We start from the raw sequence: 4365 nt of genomic DNA, 5'->3' as shown, positions 1-4365 counted from the left end.
TAGGATTGGGCATGGGCCCACTTGGAGAGCTGGGATTGGAATAGGAATGGGGCTTGGAATGGTGCCACTTGGAGTAGGGAACAGGGCTGCTGGGAGAGCTGGGATTGAGGATGGGATTGGAGTGGCTAGGAGAGCAGGGATTGGGAATGGGAATGGGGCTGGGAATGGGGCTGCTGGAAGAGCAGGGAATGGGGCTGGGAATGGGGCTGCTGGGAGAACCGGGATTGGGGCTGCTTAGAGGATTGGGATTGGGGCTGCTTAGAGAGCTGGGAATGGGGCTGGGAATGGGAATGGGGCTGGGATTTGGGCTGGGAACAGGACTGCTCTGAGAGCTGGGATTTGGGCTGCTGGGAAATCTGGGAATGGGGCTGGGAATGGGGCTGGGAACAGGGCTGCTCTGAGCACAGACCCCACTTTATTCCTCCACCTCAGCAGGGCTTTTTCCAAGGGCTCTGGAGGCCCCAGAGGCAGCTCCGCACTGACCCTGGAGCTGCCAGAGCCCTCCTTCCCCATCCCGCCAGGCAGGGAAATGGGATTTAACTCCTTCCCCTGGTCTGGAATGTCCTTCCTGTCCTCTGTCTCCCCTCCCCTGCCCTGGACCCTGAGAGATACTCCCAAATTTGGGTCCTCGGGCACCTTGGGAGTCCTGGGCTGCTTTGGATCTGCCAGGGAATGCCCCAGGGGAAGAGGGAGCATTGTGATCCCAAAGGACACCTCTTGAATGAGGGGCTGCAGGGAAATGGGGTGCCCAGGTGTGCAGGAATCCCACTTTGGGGAGGGCAGGAGGAGTTTGGGAAGGGGAGTGGCACAGTGTCTTCCAGGTGAGCTCATCCCAAATTTGGGTCCTGCAGCACCTCAGGGAACCTGGTCCAGTTTAAATCTCCCAGGGAGGACCCTGTGGGGATCAGTGAGCACCAAAAAAACCCAATGATCCCAAAGGGCACCTCTGGAATGCAGGGCTGCAGGGAAATGGGGTGTCCAGGTGTGCAGGAGGAGTTTGGGACGGTGAAACTGAGCAGTGCTGAGTGTGGCTCCCTCATCCCCAAAATCTGATCCCCAAGGCCTGGGGTCCCGCTCTGGGTGCCCCTCCATCCTGGGGCTGTTCCCAGGCCGATCCCTGGGGTGCAATTCCAGGGCTGAGCCAGAGCCCCCAGCGAGTCCTGCTGCTCCAGGGCCATGCTGGGACAAAACCAAGGACACGATAGATTTGGGTGACAGAGCTTTATTGTGACAGCCAAACCCCGAGAGCCAGAGCTGAGTCCTACGGGAATGTGGGAATGGGGACCGGGAATCCGGGAATTAGGGGGGGCTGGAGCCAGGAGGGAAAATACTGGGATGGGAAGAGGCCACAGCATCCCCGAGTGTGGCCAAGGGGCACTTCCAGGGCTGGCTTCGGGAGCTCTGGAGAACTGGGATTGGGGTTGGGATCAAGGTTGAGATCAGGATTGGGATTGGGATCAGCCCATCGGGGCAGCCGGGTCAGGTACAAGCTGAGGTCAATAAATACAAAGGCGAGGGAGTTCTCCAGCTTTAGGCTGAAAGAGGGAGGATTTGGATTGGATTTTAGGAAGGAAATTCCTCCCTGTGAGGATGGGGAGGGCCTGGAATGGATTTCCCAGAGAAGCTGTGGGTGCGCCCCTGGATCCCTGAAAGTGCCCAAGGCCAGGCTGGACATTGGGGTTTGGAGAACCCTGGGACAGTGGGAGGTGTCCCTGCCCATGGGGGTGGAATGGGATGAGTTTTGAGGTCCCTCCCACCCCAAACCAGGCTGTTCCCAGTGCAGTTAAATAAGAACTGACATCCCAATTTTAGGAGCTGGAACTGCTGTGTGGAGTCTGGAAAGAGGAAGGGATTATGGAAATCAGTTTTGAGGCGTTTTAGCTTTGCTGAAGGAATGGGGGTCCCCCCACAAAGGCAGGGAAATACCCTGAGGTGGCCGAGGGACCCCCAGGGTGTCACCAGATCTGTCAATCCAGGTGACAAATCCATCCCTGCGGTTGTTTTCCTTCCTCTCCCACAGTGTGGAAATCTGAGTGATTCTTTCCTTGGAAGGATCACCCTGGGATCAGGGAAAGGGTTTGGCCACACCAGCAAAGGGACCGAAGCTAAAACTGGGCTGGGGACATTTCCCTCCTGCCAGGCACAATCCCGTGGGGAGGGAACCCTGGAGAGGGGAATGGGAGACTCCCCAAATAGTCCTGCAGTAACCGGGAACGGGGCTGTGAACTGGGACGGTGGAGAGACAAGGGACAGCCTGGGGAGGATCCTGATCCTCCATCCCTCGGGTGTGGATTGGAGCTCAGGACTTGAGGAGGAAGAGCTGCCCAGGTGCCTCGGATCCGTGTCCGTCCCGTTCTCCTACAAACACTCCCGGGGGGCTCCGGGGCTCAGCTTGGCCCGGGTGCCGCGGTCCGGAGTTCCCGGCGTGTCCGGGGCTCTCGCCGGGCTCCTGGTGCCGCCTCCGCTCGGCTCCGTGTCCCCCGGGCCGCGGGCGAACAGCCGGGAATTGCGCAGGGTGCTGGCGGAAACTGCGGGGAACGGGGAGGTTAAAGAGCTTCGTCTCAAACTGCGGGGAAAGGGGAGGTTAAAGAGCTCCATCCAAAACTGCGGGGAAGGGGAGGTTAAAGAGCTCCTTCCGAAACTGAGAGGGAAGGGGAGGTTAAAGCGCTCCATCCGAAATTGCGGGGAAGGGGAAATTAAAGAGCTCCGTCCGAAACTGCGGGGCAGAGGGAGGTTAAAGCGCTCCATCCCAAACTGCGGGGAAGGGGGAGGTTAAAGCGCTCCATCCGAAATTGAGAGGGAAGGGAGAGCCCAAAGCGCTCCGTCCGAAACTGAGGGGAAGGGAGAGCCCAAAGCGCTCCGTCCCAAACTGCGGGGAAGGGGGAGGTTAAAGCGCTCCGTCCGAAACTGAGAGGGAAGGGAGAGCCCAAAGCGCTCCGTCCGAAACTGAGGGGAAGGGGGAGGTTAAAGGGCTCCGTCCCAAACTGCGGGGGAAGGGGAGGTTAAAGCCCTCCGTCCCAAACTGCGGGGAAGGGGGAATTAAAGATCACCGTCTCAAACTGCCGAAAGGGGGAGGTTAAAGCGCTCCGTCCGAAACTGCGGGGCAGGGGAAGGTTAAAGAGCTCCGTCCGAAACTGCGGGGAAGAGGGAGGTTAAAGAGCTCTGTTCGAAGCTGCGGGGAAGGGAAGGTTAAAGCCCTCCGTCCCAAACTGCGGGGAAAGGGGAGGTTAAAGCGCTCCGAATGTGGAGGCTAAAGCGTTCCGTCCCAAACTGCGGGGGAAGGGGGAGATTAAAGCGTTCTGTTCGAAACTGCGGGGAGTTAACTGCGGGAGATTAAAGCGCTCGGTCCCAAACTGCGGGAAAAGGGGAAGTTAAAGCGTTCCGTCCCAAACTGCGGGGACGGGCGAGGTTAAAGCGCTCCGTCCCAAACTGAGAGGGAAGGGGAGGTTAAAGTGCTCTGCCCGAAACTGCGGGGAAAGGGGAGGTTAAAGCGCTCCGAAGGGGGAGGTTAAAGAGCTCCGTCCCAAACTGCGGGGATAGGGGAGGTTAAAGAGCTCTGTCCCAAATTGCGGGGAAGGGGGAGATTAAAGCGCTCCGTTCGAAACTGCGGGGGAATGGGGAGATTAAAGCGCTCCGAAGGGGGAGATTAAAGCGCTCCTTCCCAAACTGCGGGGAAGAAGAAGTTAAAGAGCTCCGTCCGAAACTGCGGGGCAGGGGGAGGTTAAAGCCCTCCGAAGGGGGAGGTTAAAGCTCTCCGTCCCAAACTGCGGGGAATGGGGAGGTTAAAGTGCTCCGTCCCAAAGTGCGGGGGAAGGGGAAGTTAAAGCGTTCCGTCCCAAACTGCGGGGAAGGGGGAGGTTAAAGCTCTCCGTCCGAAACAGAGGGGAAGGGGAAATTAAAGAGCTCCGTCCCAAACTGCGGGGAAGAGGGAGGTTAAAGAGCTCCGTTCGAAACTGAGAGGGAAGGGGGAGGTTAAAGAGCTCCGTCCGAAACTGAGAGGGAATGGGGAGATTAAAGCACTCCGTCCCAAACTGCGGGGAAAGGGAAATTAAAGCGCTCCGTCCCAAACTGCGGGGAATGGGGAGGTTAAAGAGCTCTGTCCCAAATTGCGGGGGAATGGGGAGATTAAAGCGCTCCGAAGGGGGAGGTTAAAGCGCTCCGAAGGGGGAGGTTAAAGCCCTCCATCCCAAACGGCGGGCAGGGGGAGGTTAAAGCGCTCCATCCGAAATTGCGGGGAATAGAGAGGTTGAAGAGCTCCGAAGGGGGAGGTTAAAGCACTCCCTCCCCTCCCTCATCTCCCGGATCGGAGGAATCAGAGGGATCAAAGCACTTACGGGGCTTCGGCCGCGAGTGGACGGCGCTGAT

General features: G+C 58.6%; 1 long non-coding RNA gene across 1 annotated transcript; it reads right to left on the bottom strand.

Annotated features, from left to right (window-relative positions):
* Nucleotides 1-1206: 1206 nt before the first annotated feature.
* LOC130588255 (uncharacterized) lies at nucleotides 1207-4365 on the bottom strand. The gene is made up of 2 exons (XR_008966923.1): nucleotides 4335-4365; nucleotides 1207-2528 (listed from the first exon to the last, which is right to left on the bottom strand). It is a non-coding gene; the product is annotated as an uncharacterized LOC130588255 (long non-coding RNA).

Source organism: Malurus melanocephalus, unplaced genomic scaffold (assembly GCF_030028575.1).
Source record: "Malurus melanocephalus ecotype Western Australia unplaced genomic scaffold, MMel_1.1 scaffold_3940, whole genome shotgun sequence".
NCBI classification, from domain to species: domain Eukaryota; kingdom Metazoa; phylum Chordata; class Aves; order Passeriformes; family Maluridae; genus Malurus; species Malurus melanocephalus.
The sequence above is the reverse complement of the archived record's forward strand: the minus strand, read 5'-3'. Positions and strand labels throughout refer to the sequence as shown.